The 23120-nt window shown below is 42.1% G+C and overlaps 1 protein-coding gene across 5 annotated transcripts in view; it reads right to left on the bottom strand.

Moving 5' to 3' along the window:
- The window catches only part of LCLAT1 (lysocardiolipin acyltransferase 1), a 426874-nt gene extending 404007 nt beyond the window's left edge, over positions 1-22867 (bottom strand). For 2 of the 5 annotated variants that reach the window (XM_049904965.1, XM_049904972.1), the window contains exon 1: positions 22703-22867. The gene's annotated coding sequence lies outside the window, so the exon portion shown is untranslated. The other 3 variants (XM_049904968.1, XM_049904967.1, XM_049904970.1) reach the window with 2 other exon arrangements.
- Between the last annotated feature and the right edge of the window lie 253 nt (positions 22868-23120).

Raw genomic sequence — 23120 nt, 5'->3', positions numbered from 1 at the left:
AAGGATCTGAATAGACATTTCTTCAAAGAAGATACATAAATGGCCAATAAAACAAAAAAACCTGTTGCTGTTGAGTCAATTTTGACTCATAGCGACCCTACAGTTAAGAACATGAAAGTATGGTCAACATCATCTGCCATCAGAAAAATGTTAATGAAAACAATCAGATATTACTTTGTACCCACTGGAGTTCCATGGTAGCTCAAACAGTTAAGTGCTTGGATGCTAAACAAAAGGCTGGCGGTTCAAGACCACCCAGAGGCACCTGGGAAGAACACCCTGGCAATGTACTTCCGAAAAACCAGTCATTGAAAACGTCATGGAGCACAGTTCTACTGTGACACACATGGGGTTCGCCATGAGTCAAAGTCGACTCAACAGCAGCTGGTTGTTTTATTTTAACATGTGATTATAACTTCACTAAAACAGTCCTGCTGGCAAAGTAGATAAGCACTTGGCTGCTAACCAAAAGGTCAGTAGTTCAAACTCACCAGCTGCTCCACAGGAAAAAGATGTGGCAGTCTGCTTCTGCAAAAGATTATAGCCTGGGAAGCCCTACTCTGTCCCATAAATTCTACTCATGGAAATTGATTCGACAGCAACAGGTTCAGTTTGGTTTATAACTTCACTAGAACGGCTATAATCAAAAAGACTGATAATACAAAGTGTTGTTGAGGATGTAGAAAAATGGGAACTGTTACACACTGCTGGTGGGATTGTAAAATAGTCTGCACTGTGTAAAACAGGCTAGTAGTTCCTCAAAAGAATAACCATTGAGTTACCATATGTTTCACTCCCAGGTATAGACCCAAGAAAATGAAAACATACATCTACACAAAAACCTGTATATGAATGTTCACAGCAGCACTATTGATAATAACCAAGAAGTAGAAACAACCCAAATGTCCATCAACTGATGAGTGGATAAATAAAATGTGGAATATTATTTGGCCATAAAAAAGGAATGAAGTCTTTGAAGAGTGGTGTCTAGGGTCTTAAACGCTAGCAACCAGCCATCTAAGATACATCAATTGGTCTCAACCCACCTGGATCAGAGGAGAATGAAGAACACCAAGGACACAAGGCAATTACGAGCCCAAGAGACAGAAAGGGCCACATGAACCAGAGACTACATCATCCTGAGACCTGAAGAACTAGATGGTGCCTGGCTACACCCGATGACCACCCCGACAGGGAACACAACAGAGAACCCCTGAGGGAGCAGGAGAGCAGTGGGATGCAGACCCCAAATTCTCATAAGACCAGACTTAATGGTCTGACTGAGACTAGAAGGACCCCGGTGGTCATGGCCCCCAGACCTTCTGCTGGCCCAGGACAGGAACCACTCCTGAAGCCAACTTTTCAGACATGGATTGGACTGGACAATGGGCTGGAGAGGGATGATGGTGAGGAGTGAGCTTCTTGGATCAGGTGGACACTTGAGACTATGTTGGCATCTCCTGCCTGGAGGGGAGATGAGAGGGTGGAGGGGGTTAGAAGCTGGCAAAATGGACACGAAAAGAGAGAGCGGAGGGAGACAGCGGGCTGTCTCATTAGAGGAAGAGTAATTGGAAGTGTGTAGCAAGGTGTACATGGGTTTATGTGTGTGAGACTGACTTGATTTGTAAACTTTCACTTAAAGCACAATAAAAATTATTTTTAAAAAAAAGGAATGATTATTGTATGCTACAACATGGATAAACCTGGAATCTTTAGGATTTAGGGCTATGTGAAGAGTTCTCAGAACTGGCATGAAAAGAATGATGTTGTTATTAGGTGCCATCGAGTTGGTTCCAACTCATAGCCACCATATGTCCAACATGACGAAACACTGTCCAGTCCTGTGCCATTCTCACAACCTTTGCTAGGTTTGAGGCCACTGCTGCAGCAGCTGTGTCAATCCATCACATAGAGGATCTTCTAAAGCATGGTTCATAAATTAACAAATAAATAATTGATAAACTGAACTTCATCAAATTACAAATATTTCCTCTACAAAAAACTCTGTTAAAACGGCGAAAAGGCAACCTACCGACTGGGAGAAAATATTTGCAAAGCACGTTTGACAGAGGACTAATATCTAGAGTATGCTGGTGCTGTTCTTAGGCCCCGTCAAGTCGGTTCCCACTCATAGCCACCCAACGCACAACAGGACGGAACACTGCCCAGTCCTGAGCCATCCTTACAATCATTGTTATGCTTGAGCTCATTGTTGCAGCCACTGTGTCAATCCCTCTCGTTGAGGGTCCTCCTCTTTTCCGCTAACCCTGTACTCTACCAAGCATGATGTCCTTCTCCAGGGATGGAACCCTCATGACAACATATACAAAGTATATAAGATGCAGTCTCGCCATCCCTGCTTCTAAGGACCATTCTGGTTATACTTCTTCTAAGACAGATTTGTTCGTTCATTTGACAGTCCAGGGTATATTCAATATTCTTCACCAACACCAGGGGTCAAAGGCATCAATTCTTCTTCGGTCTTCCTTATTCATTGTCCAGCTTTCACATGTATATGATGAGATTGAAAATACCATGGCTTGGGTCAGGCGCACCTTAATCTTCAAGGTGACATCTTTGCTCTTCAACACTTTGAAGAGGTCCTTTGCAGCATATTTACCTAATGCAATGTGTCTTCTGCTTTCTTGACTGCTCATTCCATGGCTGTTGATTGTGCATCCAAGTAAAATGAAATCCCTGACAACTTCAATCTTTTCTCCATATATCATGATGTTCCTCACTGGTCCAGTTGTGAGGATTTTTGTTTTCTTTATGTTGAGGTGTAATCCATACTGAAGGCTGTGGTCTTTGATCTTCATTAGTAAGTGCTTGAAGTCCTCTTCACTTTCAGCAAGCAAGGTTGCGTCATCTGCATAACACAGGTTGTTAATGAGTCTTCCTCCAATCCTGATGCCCCATTCTTCTTCATATAGTCCAGCGTCTCGGATTATTTGTTCAGCATACAGATTAAATAGGTATGGTGAAAGAATACAACCCTGATGCACACCTTTCCTGACTTTAAACCAATCAGTATCCCCTTGTTCTGTCTGAACAACTGCCTGTTGATCTATGTACAGAACAGGTTCCTCATGAGCACAATTAAGTGTTCTGGAATTCCCATTCTTCGCAGTGTTATCCATAGTTTGTTATGATCCACACAGTCAAATGCCTTTGCAAAATCAATAAAACACAGGTAAACATCCTTCTGGTATTCTCTGCTTTCAGCCAGGATATCATCTGACATCAGCAATGATATCCCTGGTTCCACATCCTCTTCTGAAACCAGCCTGAATTTCTGGGAGTTCCCTGTCGATATACTGCTGCAGCCGTTTTTGAATGATCTTCAGCAGAATTTTGCTTGCATGTGATATTAACGATATTGTTCTATAATTTCCACATTCGGTTGGATCACCTTTCTTGGGAATAGGCATAAATATGGATCTCTTCCAGTCAGTTGGCCAGGAAGCTGTCTTCCATATTTCTTGGCATAGACGAGTGAGCACCTCCAGCACTGCATCTGTTTGTTGAAACATCTCAATTGATATTCCATCAATTCCTGGAGCCTTCTTTTTTGCCAATGCCTTCAGAGCAGCTTGAACTTCTTCCTTCAGTACCATCGGTTCCTGATCATATGCCACCTCTTCATATGCCACCTCTTGAAATGGTTGAACATCGACTAACTCTTTTTGGTATAACGACTCTGTGTATTCCTTCCATCTTCTTTTGATGCTTCCTGCATCATTTCATATTTTCCCCATGGAATCCTTCACTGTTGCAACTCGAGGCTTGAATTTTTTCTTCAGGTCTTTCAGCTTGAGAAAAGCCGAGCGTGTTCTTCCCTTTTGGTTTTCCATCTCCAGCTCTTTGCACATGTCATTATAATACTTTACTTTGTCTTCTTGGGAGGCCCTTTGAAATATTCTGTTCGTTCTTTTACTTCACGAATTCTTCCTCTTGCTTTAGCTGCTCGATGCTCAAGAGCAAGTTTCAGAGTCTTCTCTGACATCCACCTTGGTCTTTTCTTTCCTTCCTGTCTTTTCAGTGACCCCTTGCTTTCTTCATGGTTGATGTCCTTGATGTCCTTCCACAGCTCGTCTGGTCTGCAGTCACTAGCGTTCAATGCATCAAATCTATTCTTGAGATGGTCTCTAAATTCAGGTGGGACATATTCAAGGTCATATTTTGGCTCTCGTGGACTTGCTCTGATTTTCTTCAGTTTCAGCTTGAACTTGCATAGGAGCAATTGATGGTCTGTTCCACAGTTGGCCCCTGGCCTTGTTCTGACTGACGATATTGAGCTCGTCCATCGTCTTTTTCCACAGATGGAGTCAATTTGATTTCTGTGTGTTCCATCTGGCGAGGTCCATGTGTATAGTCGTCGTTTATGTTGGTGAAAGAAGGTATCTGCAATGAAGAAGTCATTGGTCTTGCAAAATTCTATCATTCGATCTCCGGCATCGTTTCTATCACCAAGGCCATATTTTGCAACTACTGACCCTTCTTCTTTGTTTCCAACTTTCAAAAGTTGGTTTCAATACTACCATAAATAAACTTGGCAAACGAGGTCACTCTGTCATTCCCTTGACTACTGTAAGGTATTTTTAATCCTTCTTCTCCACTTCCTTCGCATTCTTATAAAGAACAAAGCAAACATAATTCTTCCTTTAAATTAATCAATCGGTCTTAACCATGTTTACAACAAATTTAAATCTGTCATTACACTAACAAGTATATCATTCCAATAATTCACAAATCTTCCAGTCTGATCACTATATAGTAAAATTCATTATGTATATGTTTATAACACAAAAAATAAACCCAGTAAAATATTTTTACTGAATGACAGAATGATGTAATAGAAGATGCGAGAGGGTTAAGAGAATGACAAAACAATCATGATAATACAGGAAGGGGAAAGGGTAAAAATAGGGTGTCTCATTTCAAACTCCCACAGTACAGACACACTCACTCTAAACAGCTACAGTGAGTTACACTCAGCATGGATATTCAAAAACTTGAGCCTATCTTGTACTATGAAGCATGTTGTTGTGTGCTGTCAAGTCGATTCTGATTCGTAGTGACCCTACATGACAGAATAGGGTTTTCTAGACTGCGTAATCTTTATGAGAGCAGATTGCCAGGTCTTTTCTCCCACAGAGTTGCCATTAAAACCATGTAAGTACAGTGTATTTTAAATTTAAACTGGAGTAAAACAGACATTCTAACACAGCAGTTAAGAGCACAGACTTTGGAACTAGACTGTCAAGGTTCAAATCCACATTACTTAACCTCTATAGACCTCAGTTTCCTCATAGGTAAAATGAGGATAATAACAGCACTTACTTCATAGGGGAAGTTATAAGTCTTAAAAGAGTTAAAAACTTAAGGCACTTAAAATAGAAGCCAGTATGCAGTAAGCACTCAATAAATGTTTTTAAATGTTAATAAGTTATAATTGCTATTGTTATTATTACCCATAACCTCACAATACTTCACAGCTACCTTATCTTTCATCAGAAAAATCTATGGATGACACAATCTCCATGAACTCTGCACTGAAGTCATGAACTTGTTTATTTATCTCCCCTCTTGACACTAAGCTCAAGGACAGGAACCATGTCTTATTCAAGTCTGTCCCCATCACCAAGTTCAGGGTGTCCGAAAGTGTTCAAGTAGCTAAAAATCTTCTGGTTTTCAATCACTCCTAACTTCTATCATTTTCCTCCCTAAGCCTACGCAGACAAAATTTTATTTAAAGGCTACACAATACAAAGAAAAAATAATTCTAAGTAAGTATTTGTATTACAACAACAGAACAACCGAAAAAGTTGAGAGCCAAAGCTGCGTCCCCCAAAATATCTAAGCATTCCAATGGGGCAAGAGTCTCTGTCAGAGTTAAAAAAAAAAAAAAATTCCTCCCACCACACTCTCGGCCCCAAAGAGGCAACATTTATTGAGTGCTTACTGTATGCTGGGTACTATTCTAAGAACGGCTGCCACCACTCATTTCTCTTCCCTAATCACTCTCTTATTCCTATCTTTCATCTATCATTTCCTTTCTTTGTGACACCACTACTAGATACCAGCTCACTAATATGCAATCTCCCTATTCCATGAAAGGATTAAACTATATACTTACAAACATAAAACAGATATGATCTCTTATTTGAGATGGAAAACTAAGGCTGGCATAAGACTTCCCTTTATCTTCCCTAGAACAGTAGTCCACTTCCTCTGAGGAAGTAAACAATTTAAATTTTCAGAAATCTCAACTGTGAAAGACTGGTGATAAAGTGGTCAACAATCTACCATCAGCTTTCGCTGATGATTGCCCCCAGATGTCCCTTCCATATTACAGTAGGATACTCATCCATCACCCCACTGCCAGACAGACAGGACTAGGTAGAAGTGCGAAGAACACTTTCAGTCAAATCTCACTGAAGCTCATAAAGGGTTTTTTTGAGCTTTTTCTTATCTTACTGTTACAAAGAACACACCAAAGGCTTTTACTGCACTCAAAACCCTGCAGCCAAAGGAATTACAGCCCATCCTCATTAAAAAAAAGAAAATTTTAATTACCCAAGAACAATTCCAAAAAACCAAACCCCCTGCCGTCAAGATGATTCCAACCCATAGCAACCCTAAATGGGAGGAAAAAAAGCCACACGGTGATTTACCTTAAGCAGGGACCAAATTTTACAATGATGAAAAATAGATGTGATTGGAATTTTTCCCCAAAAAAAAGAAACAAAAAAAAATTTACCTTCATAATTTATTTTATATTTACCAACATGTAGGTTACACTTAAATTCTGCATTAATTCTTAGAACAAGGAATTGATGAATTGGTGGAGGGTTGGAGCATAATTTTTTGACAGACTGTAAAATAGCATGATACGAGAGCCTTCATTACAACATCTGCCATTTGCAAGACAATCCTATAAAAGGATCGTTTTTGCAAAAAAAAATCTAGATATCATTTTTTCCCTGGGACCTCGCACACTCCTTTCAAATTCTTTTAAAACACCTCTCATCATCATCTCTTCTGATCGTCCTCATCAAACATCAACTGGTCGAACTGTCATATTCTCACTAAAAAAAAAAACCCACTGCTGTCACGTTGATTCCAACTCATAGCGACCTCATCATGCCTCTTCAATTAAAGTATATACAGTTAAGTGCAGAAATCTTGGGTATATAGCCTGAATTTCACTCTATATATAACATCCATGTAACTGCTACCCATGTCAAAATATAGAACATTTCCAACACCACAGAACCCTTGTGACCCCTCCTAGTCATTACAATCACCAATCTGGAGTAACCACTATTCTCGCTTCTATCACAGGGAGTAGTTGTGCCTGTTTTTGAACTTCATTTACATGAAATCACACTGTTATGGATTGAATTGTGTTCCCCAGTTGTTGATAAACTGTTATATCGTATGTCCCACTGATTCACAATTCGATATCACACGCACTACACACGCAGATGTTCAACATTTCACGGCACATAAACAAAGTTATGAGGAAAACTGGACCACCACAAGCAGAGATGTTACAGAACGCATGGTTTTGACAGGGAGAGCCATGATGAGGGAGCCATTTTCTCTAAGAAACAATTTTACTAAAGAACATGGAAATGGAAGTAATTTAAAATGTTGAAGACATATAAATGCATGACTGCAACTCCAAATTGCTATTAAGGATGCTTTGTATTATGGGATATAAAAACTGCCAACCCATCTTGTGGAATATTACGTTGACACCCAAGACTGTCAAACCTTCCACAATTCAACATCCCCCTATTTTCTGACTATATCAAAAGGAGAGAAAAAAGGCCAACAAATGATTTCACCTCTTTAAAAAAAAAAATTTACCCTTAAAAAATGGGATGAAGTGGGATTTCCTACTCCTTAAAAATGTTTCTACAGCTATGAAACAAGCTTGCATTTACAAAATAGTTGATAAAAATATTCCTTTGGGTTGTACAAGGGGATACAGGGACACTGATAAGATATGGCAGGCAAACACTCAGCAGACTTGGCTGCTTTCTCTCCTGTTCTTCAGAGGCTGGACTCTCCTTGCTGTTAGTTTCTCCATTTAGTTTCTTGTTGGCCACTTCAGGTGTTTTTCCTTTGCTCCCCTTTTCCCTTTTGTTTGCACTTTTTTTGTCTGAAGCTATATCCCTTCCTGCTGCCTTTTCAGCTTGGTCTCCACTTTTGTAGGAACAGGTTTAGCTGACAACCTTGCAGATCTCCTCTTGGCCTCCTCTTTCACCACGCCTTCAGCTGAGATGATCTTCCTCTTGGGCATGTTGGTGGCAAAAAGGGCGTTTGCCGGGTGCCTGCAGGCCACAGTGAGCCAAGAGCCTTCACGAAGCTAGGCTGCCTGGCCAATGCCACTCCCCTCACTGGTACGTCAAATTTTCAATATAACAGGCTTTACAGTTTCTAACTACAAGGTTGTCTGTAAGCTGGGCGCTCATAATCCAGGGACTGCCTGTAGATAATATGGTGTTCGCACAACATCCAAATCACATAATGTCCTATTTCACAGAACGTATCACAGACATTAAGCAACGCATGACTGTATACTAAAATCATAATGCAAAATAAAAGAGAAAAAAAAAAAACGCTAACATCCATTATTCCAGCGTTTCACCCCAAAGGCACCTCAGTTATCTACTGCTGCTGTGACAGAAATACACAAGTGAATGGCTTTAACAGAAATTTATTCTCTCACAGTTTAGGAAGCTAGAAGTCCAAATTCAGGGCACCGGCTCCAGAGGAGGGCTTTCTCTCTCTAGAGGAGGATCCTTGTCTCCTCTCAACATCTGTGAACTTGGTGTTCCTTGGAGATCTACATGTGTCTTGGTGTCAATCTTCCCCTGGGTCTGGAAGATTCTCAGCGCAGGAGAAAAAAATTCTAACTACGTGGCTTTTTAGATTTTTGGTATGTACATGAAGTATTGTATACAAATTGTTCATAATGTCTCTGTACTGATCTTCAAAACAACCAATAAAATACTAATTATGAAAGAAAAGGAAAAAAATCAAAGTACATACAATGGCTCTTCTGTGAGTGGCTCTCCTGCAATGGAGCCACCACTACACTAGGAAAAAAAAAAAAAAACACTAGACCCTGCTGATATTTAAGGGTATAATTACATTTTATGTAGTCTCAGAAATCAGAGGCCTGGAGGAAGTTAAATGCCTGGTCCTGTTACATTTATTATAACCCAACAACTTCAGAGGGTTTATAATCTGAAATCCAGGCGCAAACTCCCCCTAAGAACCCCCTTGCCCTACCCTTTTTCCTAAATCAGTTAATATCTCCAATTTCCAACTATATAGTTACTAAAACAAGCAACCCATACCCATTGCGGTCTAGTCAATTCCGACTCATAATGTTCCTATAGGACAGAGTAGAACTGCACCATAGAGTTTCCAAGGCCATTATCTTTACTGAAGCAGACTGCCACATCTTTCTTCTTCCGAGCAGTTGGTGGGTTCAAACCACTAACCTTTCAGTTTGCAACTGAGCACTTTAACTACTGTGCCACCAGAGCTCCTTAAAACAAAAAAAAAAAAGCAAAAACAATCTTACAGTCTTCTACTAGCCCAGCCGTGCTGTTTCCCTCCCCACCCTGTTATTCTTCACCCCCAGTCAATCTCCCATTTTGCTTTCAAAATGCGTGTGGAATCTGAGCTTTGCTCTGCCATTACCAATGCCACGTGCACTCCCTCACCATCTCACATAGGGAGTATGAAAACTGTCCTTCAGCCTCTCCTCCTTACATTCTTTCACCTGTCACCTCTTCAGATCATGTAACTCACCTGATTCAGATCCTTCTAAAGATCCCCACTGCCCCACAGGATGAGGTCACTCTCTTAGCTGAGAACTTTTAGTATGGCTCTAACCTTTCCTGGTTTCATTCCTGGTCCCTCCTGCAATACTCAAGTTTGACCCCTGGACACCCACGCACTCTTACTCATCCCGACTTTGCAATGCTTCCTCCTACAGCAAAATTCTCTTTCTCCGTTTATCCAGCAGCAGTCAGCTCCCTTCCTCTCTAGGCAAAGCCCACCATAACAATAGTAACCAGGCCCTTCTATGTGTCCTGCAGCTCGATGTGCTCATCACAACTACATTTGAGTACTTATCACACTGCATTAGTGTTACAGATTGAATTGTGTCCCCTCAAAATATGTGCTGTAAATCCTAACCTCTGTGCCTGTGGTGGAAACCCTGATGGCATAGTGGTTAAGTGCCACAGCTGCTAACCAAGAGGTCAGCAGTTTGAATCTACCAGGCGTTCCTTGGAAACTAGCAGTGCGTTTTGTTTGGTTTTATGCCTGTGGTTATAATCTCATTTGGGAATGGGTTTCCTTTGTTACGTTAATAAGGCTTTTTTAGTATAGGGTGTGTCTTGATTCAATCTGTTCTGTTATATAAAAGAGATTAAATAAGCAAGCTAAGGAAGGGGAGATGTGGGAAGAGAAATGCCAAGCCACATGAAGGCTGCCCCAGAGCAGAAGCTCAAAGAGACAAGGATTTTCCTTCAGAGCCAACAGAGGAAAAAAAGCCTTTCCTAGAGCTGGCACCCTAAATTTGGACTTCTAGCCTCCTAAACTGTGAGAAAATAAATTTCTGCCAGTTAAAGTCACCTATTTGTGGTACTTCTGTTACGGCAGCACTAGATGACTAAGACAGGATTTGATACTGGAAGAGTGGGGTGCTGCTCTAACAGATACCTCAAATGTGGAAGCAGTTTTGAAATTGGGTAATGGGTAGAGGTTAGAAGAGTTTCAGAGTGCCTGTCATAGACTGAATTGTGTCCCCCAAAAATACATGCACCAATTTGGCTGGGCCGTGATTGCCAGTATTGTGTGACTGTCCACCATTTTGTCATCTAATGTGATTTTCCTATGTTATAAATCCTATTTCTATGATGTTGATGAGGTGGGATTAGCTGCAGTTATGTTAATACAGATGGAATACACACGAATCAAATCTACTACATCTGTGGAAAGAGACACTAGAAAAGCTCAATATCCTCAGTCAGAATAAGGCCAGGGACCGACTGTGGAACAGACCATCAATTGCTCATATGCAAGTTCAAGTTGAAATTGAAGAAAAGGAGAGCAAGACCACGAGAGCCACAGCACAACACTGAGTATATCCCACCTGAATTTAGAGACCATCTGAAGAACAGATTTGACACACTGAATACCAATGACCAAAGACCAGATGAGTTACGGAAGGGCATCATCCACGAACAAAGCAAGAGGTCACCAAAAAGGCAGGAAAGAAAGAAAAGACCAAATGGATGTCAGAAGAGACCCTGAAACTTGCTCTTGAATATCAAGCCCCTAAAGCAAAAGGGGAAAGCCTGGTGGAGTGGTGCTTAAGTGCTACGGCTGCTAACCAAAGGGACGGCAGTTCAAATCCGCCAGGCGCTCCTTGGAAACTCTATGGGGCAGTTCTACTCTGCCCTATAGGGTCAATATGAGTCGAAATTGACTCCACGGCACTGGGTTTGGTTTGGTTTTTTTAAAGCAAAAGGAAGAAGCAATGAAGTAAAAAAAATGAACAGAAGGTTTCAAAGGGCTACTCAAGAAGACAAAGTAAATTATAATGACATGTGCCAAGAGCTGAAGATAGAAAACCAAAAGGGAAGAGCACGCCCAGCATTTCTCAAGCTGAAAGAAACGGAGAAAAAATTCAAGCCTCGAGTTGCAATAGTGAAGGATGTCATGGGGAAAACATTAAACAACATAGGAAGCATCAAAAGAAGATGGAAAGAATACACAGATTCACTATACCAAAAAGAACTGGTAGACATTCAACCATTTCAGGAGGTAGCATATGATCAGGCACCAACAGTGCTGAAGGAAGAAGTTCAAGCTGCACCAAAGGCATTGGCAAAAAACAAGGCTCCAGGAACTGATGGAATATCAATTGAGATGTTTCAACAAATGGATGCAGCACTAGAAGTGCTCACTCGTATATGCCAAGAAATTTGGAAGACAGCTCCCCGGCCAAGCGACTGGAAGAGATCCATATTTATGGCTATTCCCAAGAAAAGTGACCCAACAACCAAATGCAGAGATTATTGAACAGAATCATTAATATCACACAGAAGCAAAATTTTGCCGAAGATCATTCAAAAGCGACTGCAGCAGTATACCGACAGGGAACGGCCAGAAATTCAGGCCAGATTCAGAAGAGGACATGGAATGAGGGTTATCATTGCTGATGTCAGATGGATCCTGGCTGAAAGCGGAGAATACCAGAAAGATGTTTACCTGTGTTTTACTGACTATGAAAAGGCATTCAACTGTGTGGATCATAACAAACTATGGATAACACTGCAAAGAATGGGAATTCCAGAATACTTAATTATGCTCATGAGGAACCTATACATAGATGAAGAGGCAGTTGTTCAGACAGAACAAGGAGATACTGTTTGGTTTAAAGTCAGGAAAGGTGTGCATCAGGGTTGTAGTATCCTTTCACCATACCTATTCAATCTGTTAGAATCTGATAACAATTGATAATAATCTGAGAAGCTGGACTATATGAAGAACTATATGAAGAACAGTGCATCAGGATTGGGGGAAGACTCATCACCCACCTGCGTTATGCAGATAACACAACTTTGCTTGCTGAAAGTGAGGAGGACTTGAAGCACTTACTGATGAAGATCAAAGACCACTGCCTTCAGTATGGATTACAGCTCAACATAAAGAAAACAAAAATCCTCACAACTGGACCAATAAGCAACATCATGATAAACGGAGAAAAGACTGTAGTTGTTAACGATTTCATTTTACTTGAATCCACAATCAACACCCACGGAAGCAGCAGTCAAATCAAAAGACACATTGCACTGGGTAAATATGCTGCAATGGACCTCTTTAAAGTATTGAAAAGCAAAGTTGTCACCTTGAATACTAAGGTGCGCCTGACCCAAGACATGGTATTTTCACCGCATCATATGCATGTGAAAGCTGGACAAAGAGAATAAGAAGACCAAAGAAGAATTGACGCCTTTCAATTGTGGTGTTGGCGAAGAATACTGAATATACTGCAGACTGCCAAAAGAATGAACAACTCTGTCTTGGACGAAGTACAACCAGAATGCTCCACAGAAGCAAGGATGGCAAGACTGCATCTTACATACTTTGGACATGTTGTCAGGAGGGATCAGTCCCTGGAGGACACCATGCTTCGTAAAGAACAGGGTTGGCAGAAAAGAGGAAGACCCTCAAAGAGATGGACTGACACAGTGGCTGCAACAAGGGGCTCAAACATAACGATTGTGAGCATAGCGCAGGACCAGGCAGTGTTTCGTTCTATGGCACACGGGGTCGCTAGGAGTTGGAACGGACTCGACAGCACCTAACAACAACAATGTTAATGAGGCAAGACTCAATGTACAAGACTGTATTATATCTGGAGCCAATTTCTTTTGAGCTATAAGAGAAGCAAGCAGAGAGACATGGGGACCTCATACCACCAAGATACAAGAGCTGAAAGAGTGTATCCTTTGGACCTGGGGTCCCTGCACTGAAAAGCTCCTCAACTGGGCAAGCTTGATGACAAGGACCTTTCCCCAGAGCTGACAGAGACAGAAAGCCTTCTCCTGACTTCTAGTCTCCTAGACTACAAGAGAATAAATTTCTCTTTGTTAAAACCATACACTTGTGCTATTTCTGCTGTAGCAGCCCGAGATAACTAAGACAGTGCCCTGGTGGCACAGTGGTTATTAGCTCGGCTGCTAACCAAAACATTGGCAGTATCAATGCACCAGCTGCTCCTTGGAAACCCTATAGGGTAGTTCTACTCAGTCCTATAGGGTCATTAGCATTTGGACTCAACTCAATGGTTAACGGGTTTGTGGTTTAACCACTAAAAGCCTAAATTGCCTTGAAAAGGCTGCTGAAGAGACTGCTGGTAGAATTATGGACGTTTAAGGCAATTCTGGTGCAGGCTCAGAAGGAGTGTGCAGGCTCAGAAAGTCTCTGTTACGGAATGAATTATGTCTCTCAAAAAGGTAGGTCAACTTGGCTAGGGCTATGACTGCCAGTATTGTGTGATTGTCTACCATTCTGTTATTTAATGTGATTTTGCTATGTGTTGTAAATCTTATCTCTATGATGTTAATGAGGAAGAATTAGAGGCAGTTATGTTAAGGAGACAGGACTCATTAACAAGATTAGGTTGTACCTTGAATCAATCTCTTCTGAGACATAAAAGGGAGAAGCGAGTAGAGACACAGGGGACTTCATGCCATCAAGAACAAGAACAAGGACAAGGAGGGAAGCACATCCTTTGGAACCAGCATGCCTGAGCTGAAAAGCTTCTAGACCAGGCAAAGATTGATGACAAGGACCTTCCCCCAGGGCAGATAAAGACAGAAAGCCTTCCCCTAGAACTGGCACCCTGAATTTGGACTTCTAGCCTCCTAGACTGTGAGAGGCTAAATTTCTCTTTGTTAAAGCCATCCGCTTGCAATATTTCTGCTATAGCAACATTTAATGACTAAGAAAGTCTCTATCATCTTAGAGAATACGTATGGCACCAGCAGTAGAATGTTGCTAGAAATGTGGATGTTAAATGTGCTTCTGGTGTGGCTTTAAAAGAAAACGAGCATATGATTGGACAATGGACAAAGGGTGATGCTTTTTATGCAGTGGCAAAGAACTTGCCTGAATTATGTTCAATATTTGGTGGAAGTGCAGAACTTCCAAGTGATCAATTTGGATATCTGGCTGATGAGATTTCTAAGATCTTAAAGGGGCCGCATGGTTTCTCCATACTGCTTATAGTAAAATGTAAGAGGAAGGAGATGGATGTAAAAATTAACTACGTAAAATTGAAAACAGAACTTAAAGATTTGGAAAATTTTGCTGTACGAACTAAGGACACGTGCCCTAGAATGTTCACCAATGATGTGGTTCACAATCTTTTGTTAAAGAGAGGAAGCCTGTGACTTGTGACTCCAACCAACTACCACCGCAGAAAATTCATCAGCTTAGACTCAAAGAGACAGAGAAAGAATGAAAGTACAGAAAAAAATGTCTGCTTCTCGGAATTCTACATGAAAAAACCAGGCCAAGGGAGCTACACCTGTGTCCTCCAAGAAAAGAAAAGGATCATCCCTGGAGCAGCTTGGAGATCAGCAGAAATGCTGGAAGGAAAACAGGAAGCAGAACCTTCTTGGTTTCAAAGGGTTGGGCTACGGTCTCCTGGATCTCAAAGGGTGGGGGCCACAGCCTGCCATGTATTAAAGAGTTGGGTCTTCGCTGTCTTAGTTATCTGTTGTTGTTGTTGTTAGGTGCCGTCGAGTCAGTTCCGACTCATAGCGACCCTATCCATAACAGAACGAAACACTGCCCGGTCCTGCGCCATCCTTACAATTGTTGTTATGCTTGAGCTCACTGTTCCGGCCACTGTGTCAATCCACCTCATTGAGGGTCTTCCTCTTTTCCGCTGACCCTGTACTCTGCCAAGCATGATGTCCTTCTCCAGGGATGGAACCCTCCTGACAACATGTCCAAAGTATGTCAGACGTAGTCTCGCCATCCTTGTTTCTAAGGAGCATCCTGGCCACACTTCTTCCAAGAGAGATTTGTTCGTTCTTTTGGCAGTCCATGGTATATTCAATGTTCTTCCCCAACGCCACAATTAAAAGGCGTCAACACTTCTTCGGTCTTCCTTATTCATTGTCCAGCTTTCACATGCATATGATGCAATTGGAAATACCATGGCTTGGGTGGGGTGCCCCGTAAGTCTTCAGGGTGACATCTTTGCTCTTCAACACTTTAAAGAGGTCCTTTGCAGCAGATTTGCCCAGTGCAATGCATCTTTTGATTTCTTGACTGCTCCTTCCATGGGTGTTGATTGTGGATCCAAGTAAAATAAAATCCTTGACAACTTCAATCTTTTCTCCGTTTATCATGATGCTGCTCATTGGTCCAGTTGTGAGGATTTTTGTTTTCTTTATGTTGAGGTGTAATCCATACTGAAGGCTGTGGTCTTTGATCTTCATTAGTAAGTGCTTCAAGTCCTCTTCACTTTCAGCAAGCACGGTTGTGTCATCTCCAATCCTGATGCCCCATCCTTCTTCATATAGTCCAGCTTTTCAGGTTATTTGTTCAGCATACAGATTAAATAGGTATGGTGAAAGAATACAACCCAGACGCACACCTTTCCTGACTTTACACCAATCAGTATACCCTTGTTCTCTCCGAAAAACTGCGTCTTGATCTATGTAAAGGTTCCTCATGAGCACAACTAAGTATTCTGGAATTCCCATTCTTCACAGTGTTATCCATAGTTTCTTACGATCCACACAGTTGAATGCCTTTGCATAGTTAATAAAACACAGGTAAACATCCCTTTGGTATTCTCTGCTTTCAGCCAGGATATCATCTGACATCAGCAATGACACCCCTGGTTCCACGTCCTCTTCTGAAACCAGCCTGAATTTCTGGGAGTTCCCTGTCGATATACTGCTGCAGCCGCTTTTCAACGATCTTCAGCAAAATTTTGCTTGCATGTGATATTAACGATATTGTTCTATGATTTCCATTCGGTTGGATCACTTTTCTTGGGAATAGGCATAAATATGGATCTCTTCCAGTCAGTTGGCCAGGAAGCTGTCTTCCATATTTCTTGGCATGGACAAGTGAGCACCTTCAGCGCCGCATCTGTTTGTTGAAACATCTCAATTGATATTCCATCAATTCCTGGAGCCTTGTTTTTCGCCAATGCCTTCAGAGCAGCTTGGACTTCTTCCTTCAGTACCATCGGTTCCTGATCATATGCCACCTCTTGAAATGGTTGAACATCGACTAACTCTTTTCGGTATAACGACTCTGTGTATTCCTTCCATCTTCTTTTGATGCTTCCTGCATCATTTCATATTTTCCCCATGGAATCCTTCACTGTTGCAACTCGAGGCTTGAATTTTTTCTTCAGGTCTTTCAGCTTGAGAAAAGCCGAGCGTGTTCTTCCCTTTTGGTTTTCCATCTCCAGCTCTTTGCACATGTCATTATAATACTTTACTTTGTCTTCTTGAGAGGCCCTTTGAAATATTGTGTTCCGTTCTTTTACCTCATCAATTCTTCCTTTTGCTTTAGTTGCTCGATGCTCAAGAGCAAGTTTCAGAGTCTTCTCTGACATCCACCTTAGTCTTTTCTCTCCTTCCTGTCTTTTCAGTGACCTCTTGCTTTCTTCATGGTTGATGTCCTTGGTGTCCTTCCACAGCTCGTCTGGTCTGCAGTCACTAGCGTTCAATGCAACAAATCTATTCTTGAGATGGTCTCTAAATTCAGGTGGGACATATTCAAGGTCATATTTTGGCTCTCGTGGACTTGCTCTGATTTTCTTCAGTTTCAGCTTGAACTTGCATAGGAGCAATTGATGGTCTGTTCCACAGTTGGCCCCTGGCCTTGTTCTGACTGACGATATTGAGCTCGTCCATCGTCTTTTTCCACAGATGGAGTCAATTTGATTTCTGTGTGTTCCATCTGGCGAGGCCCATGTGTATAGTCGTCGTTTATGTTGGTGAAAGAAGGTATCTGCAATGAAGAAGTCATTGGTCTTGCAAAATTCTTTCATTCAATCTCCAGCATTGTTTCTATCACCAAAGCCATATTTTCCAACTACTGATCCTTCTTCTTTGTTTCCAACTTTCACATTCCAATCGCCAATAATTATCAATGCATCTTGATTATATGTTTGATCAATTTCAGACTGCAACATCTGATAAAAATCTTCTATTTCTTCATCTTTGGCCCTAGTGGTTGGTGTGTAAATTTGAATAACAGTCGTATTAACTGGTCTTCCTTGTAGGCGTATGGATATTATCCTATTACTGACAGCACTGTACTTCAGGATGAAGGACCCGGCAGTCTACTTCTGAAAAGCATCAGCCAGTGAAAACCTTATGAATAGCAGCGGAACATTGTCTGATACAGTGCTGGAAGATGAGCCCCCCAGGTTGGAAGGCACTCAAAAGATGACTGAGAAAGAGCTGCCTCCTCAAAGTAGAGTCGACCTTAATGACGTGGATGGAGTAAAGCTTCCGGGACCTTCATTTGCTGATGTGGCATGACTCAAAATGAGAAGAAATAGCTGCAAACATCCATTAATAATCAGAACCTGGGATGTACGAAGTATGAATATAGGAAAATTGGAAATCGTCAAAAATGAAATGGAACGCATAAACATCGATATCCTAGGCATCAATATCCTAGGCATTAGTGAGCTGAAATGGACTGGTATTGGCCATTTTGAATCAGACAATCATATAGTCTACTATGCTGGGAATGACAACTCGAAGAGGAACGGTGTTGCATTCATCTTAGTTATCTAGTGCTGCTATAACAGAAATACCATAACTGGATGGCTTTATTAACAAAGAGAAATCTATTCTCTCACAGTCTGGGAGGCTAGAAGTCCAAATTCAGAGCGCCAGCTCTAGGAGAAGGCTTTCTCTCTCTGTCGGTTCTGGAGGAAAGTCCTTGTCATCAATCATCCCTTGGTCAAAGAGCTTCTCAGAGCAGGAACTTGGGGTCCAAAGGCCGTATTCTGTTCCTGGCATTTGCTTTCTTGGTGGCATGAGTTCCCCATGTCTCTCTGATTGCTTTTCTCTTTTATATCTTAAAAGAGACTGGCTCAAGACACAATCCAATCTTGTAGATTGAGTCTTGCCTCATTAACACAACTGCTGCTAATGCCATCTCATCAACATCATAGAGATTGGATTTATAAAACATAGAAAAATTTACATTAGATGACAAAATGATGGACAATCACAAAATACCAGGAATCATGGCCTAGCCAAGTTGACAGACATCCTGGAGGGACACAATTCAATCCATGACATTTGCCAACTCAGCTCTAGAGTGTGGGGTTGCTCTTAAGATGTATCAGCGGATGGGGCCGCCGCCCAAAGCCAAGGAGGCAGGGCTGCCATGCCCACGGGGCAGAACAACAGGGCCTGACACGGCCAAGGGGGTTGGATCACCACTCAGATGGACTAGGAGAATGGGGCTGCCTAAAGCAGAGGGAGCAGAGTTGCCATCTCAGAGGGCCTGGAAGGAGGAGCTGAAGCCCAGGGCCAGGGGCCTCTGCCCAGAATCCAGAGGGCCTAGCCAACACCCAGAATCTGAAGGGTGGGGCCATTGCCTATATATATGGTCTCAGAGATCAGAGGATTATTTTCAAGCCTTGAGGTCTAATGTAAATTGTTCTGCTGCATTTTGGACTTGCTTGGTGCCTGTTATCCCTTTTTGCCCCCTAATTTCTCCCGTTTGTAACAGAAACATCTACCTTGTACGTATAACTTATATTCTAGATTTCACAGGTTCACAAATGAAGATGAATTTTCCCCAGGATGGAACTTGGACTTGAAGTTGATTGAAGACTTTTGGGGTGATGTGATGGAGTGAATGTGTTTTGCACGTGAAAGGACATGAATTTTGGGGGGCCAACGGGTAGAATGTTATGGATTGAATCATGTCCCCCTAAGATATGTGCTATGAGTCGCTATGAGTCAGAATTGACTCGATGGCACTGGGGTTGGGGTGATATATGTGCTGTATATAAAGCCTAACCTCTATGCCTGTGATTATAAGCCCATTTGGGAATGAGTTGTCTTTGTTATGTTAATGAGATAGGATTACTGTTGGATTTTGAGATATATAAGAGATTAAACAAGCAAGCCAGAGAGATGGGGGAATAGAGATGCCAAACCACATGAAGATCACCCAGGAGCAGAAGTTCAAAGAGACAAGGACCTTCCTCCAGAGCCTACATAGAAAGAAAGCCTTCCCCTAGAGATAGCACCTTAAATATGGACTTCTAGCCTCCTAAACTGTGAGAAAATTATTCTGTTTGTTAAAGCCACTCATTTGTGGTATTTCTGTTATAGCAGCACTAGATAACTAACACAATTAATCATTTATTTGTCTGTCTCATTCACTAATCTATAAACTTCTCAACCCTAGACTCCTCAAGGATAAGGTTAGGAATTAATCTTTACATCTTAAGGACTTGGCAGGGCTATTCCATAAAGAGTCAATGAAAGAATGAAAGCCCCCAGCCACTTTTTGTGTCATTTTTTTTCTACAAATAAAGACTTCAAAATTAGTAGAAGTATTTCAAAGCAATGAAACTAACACAAGTCACCAAGCAAATTATTCTTCTTTTAAAGAATTTAATAAAAACTAAAATCTTCCATAATTATTGATCTGTTCTTCCTTTGGAGATTAGTCACAACTCTTTGTTTTAAAATGCCTTTTCAAATAATGGACATCAAAGATAAGATGAATATATCACTCAACCAAAGTAACTGTAATCATCACCACACAAATCACTCTTGGTTACCAAAGGAATAAATCATGGTTATTATTTACACAACTAAAAGGTCACAAACCATATAAGCTAAAAATTCTGTTCATATATTTTCCCTTAAGACGTAACATCTATATGATACAGGAAGGTAGTAACAGTGTGCTGTTTAGGAACACAAGCTCAGTAATCAGAACACCAGTTGTGTGACTTTAGACAAACTACTTAAACCTCTCTAAGCCTTACTTTACTCATCAAAAAAGCAAAGATGATAAAACCACCCACCTCACAATGCTGTTGGATGACTAAAGTAGCATATATAATGACCTTGGTATACAGTGCCTGGTAGAATAAATGCATAGTAATAAATGCCAGCTATTATCACTGTGTTTTTTAATTTTTTAAAGCCCTTTTCCCATGATACAATGAGACTATTTGGACAAGAAATGCTATTCCCTCTTTAGAGATAAAGCACAAAGAGACAAATAAACACAAACCACAGCGACCTATAGGACAGAGTAGAACTGCCCCACAGGATTTCCAAAGAGCAGCTGGTGGATTCAAACTGCCAACCTTTTGGTTAGCAGCTAAACTCTTAACTGCTTTGCCACCAAGGCTCCAAGCAAAAAGAGGTTATATAATTTTCTTAAGATATTTTAAGTGGCAGAGTTGAAACTATAAACTACACATAACCCCAGACCCAGGCCAAAATGACTAAATCTTCATAGATTCACTGTAGAAGATTCTTTTCAGCTTCCCCTATTATTTCCTCATAATTGGCGGCAACGGCCAGCTTCAGGACCTAGTCAGAACAAATGAACCACCCCCATTTGCTCAAGTTAAGAGGCAAGAGAAGCCTCACTTTCACAGTGCCTGACACATAGTGGGCATTCCAGAGACATCGACTACTGATGACTGAAACATAAAGTGCTACTGGGCTCTCTCAATAACAAAACAAGGGACTCCACCAAAAAGTCTGCTATCCAAAAAAAAGAAAGGTTATGCTTATTTATCCATCATATCAAAGTACCATGTGGCAATAAAAAACTTCAAAAATTTTTTTAAATAATTTTCTTTTACTAATATAAAATAGCTTTGCAAAAAGGACAGTTTTTTGAAAATTTGCCCAAATGGCAGTGGGTTTTTTTGTAGTTATGTTTCAGAAACCCTGGTGGCATAGTGGTTAAGTGCTACAGTGCAGTTCGAATCCACAAGACGCTTCTTGGAAACCCTATGCAGCAGTTCTACTCTGTTCCATAGGGTTGCTATCAGTAGGAATCGACTCGACAGCAACTGGTTTGTTTTTTTGTTGTTGTTTGTTTTTTTTTAGTTATCTTTAATGAGGTGATGTTTATGTGAGATGATATGAATAAATAACATGTCATCTTTCTAAGGCCTTCACCAATACTTCAATACTTCCAATCACCAGTCTTACTGATCTACAACCACACGCGTATCGAATACTGGTATATGAACTCGAAAAACAAATGAAATGCTTCCAGGGAATCAATCTGCCTTAGGAACGAACAATTAAGAAAATGTCTCCATGATGACACTTAAGTGCCCTATCTATGTTCTCTTCAAATGGGCAACTAAAAAAAAAAAAAAAAAAAAACCCGTTGCCCTCGAGTCATTCCGATTCCTAGCGACCCTAAAGGACAGTGTAGGACTGCCCCAGGAGCTTCCAGGGAGCGCCTGGTGGACTCAACCACTACGCCACCAGGGTTTCCAGTATAAACTAAGACACATCTTAAAGGCCAGACGACATCAGCCTCTAGCTAGGGCCTACCTTTCTTTGTGACACTGCTATTCTGGCACCTACAGACACGACTCTGGAGGCCGAAGGATACTCAGACAAGGTATACCAGCCCCTGCCCTTAACAGCTCACGTCCAAGCCGCGCACGTGGTGGACACTTTATATGTTTTTGCACATCTCATTTAATACTTTGTCCAGGGACGGCGCAGCTCCCAGACCGGTCGGGAGCCCGGAGGCCTTGGTGCTCAGTCTGCACACAGGACCCGGCACCCGACCCCTCCTCCTTTAGAGTCCACCTAGCGCTAACCAACCCTTCCCCGCGACCTCTTGGCTCCCGACGCCTCCGTCAGACGCTTCCGCGCGCCTCCTCTCACCTGAGCGGGAGACGCCGCCACCTGCGTTGGTTCCCAAATTCCTAATTAAGTGGCCGTTACCTGGGGCCGCAGCCGGGAGAGGCCCGTGGCTCAGGAGGAACAGCGCACACTGCTACTTCCACGCCACCGATTCGGGGATCCCCCGGCCGCCGCCGCCATTTTCCCAGCGCTGTAACCCCAACCTGACAATTCTAGCCTCCCACCTGTGACGGCAGAGGACGACGCGCGACAACGTGGGGATCGCAGAGGCCAGCTGGGGAACCTGCAGGGGTCACAACCTCCGGGAAGAACCCGCCGCTAATTTACTCCTAAGCACAGAGGCGTCCGGACCGTCGCCCTAGTAATGCGTCCCGTCAAGCTCTATCCTGATTGGCTGAGAGCGGCCATGACGCAACGGCGTCCCCGGCTGCGTGGGAAGCCCGGGTCCCCGGCGCCCCGCCCCTGCTCCCCGGCGCCCCGCCCCTGCTCCCCGGCCCGGAGGATCCCAGGGCTCCAGCCTTTGAGGGGTAATTTAAAGGACCCGCTCTCATTTCCTGCTCTGGCCTCTTGGAAAGGAAAGACCGAAGCAGGAATGGGATGTAGACGCAGAAAAACAATGCAACTAGGAGATCGACGGATGTC

This window comes from Elephas maximus, chromosome 12 (assembly GCF_024166365.1).
Source record: "Elephas maximus indicus isolate mEleMax1 chromosome 12, mEleMax1 primary haplotype, whole genome shotgun sequence".
NCBI classification, from domain to species: domain Eukaryota; kingdom Metazoa; phylum Chordata; class Mammalia; order Proboscidea; family Elephantidae; genus Elephas; species Elephas maximus.
Note: the sequence above shows the minus strand (reverse complement) of the source record. Positions and strands in the feature narration are given on the sequence as shown.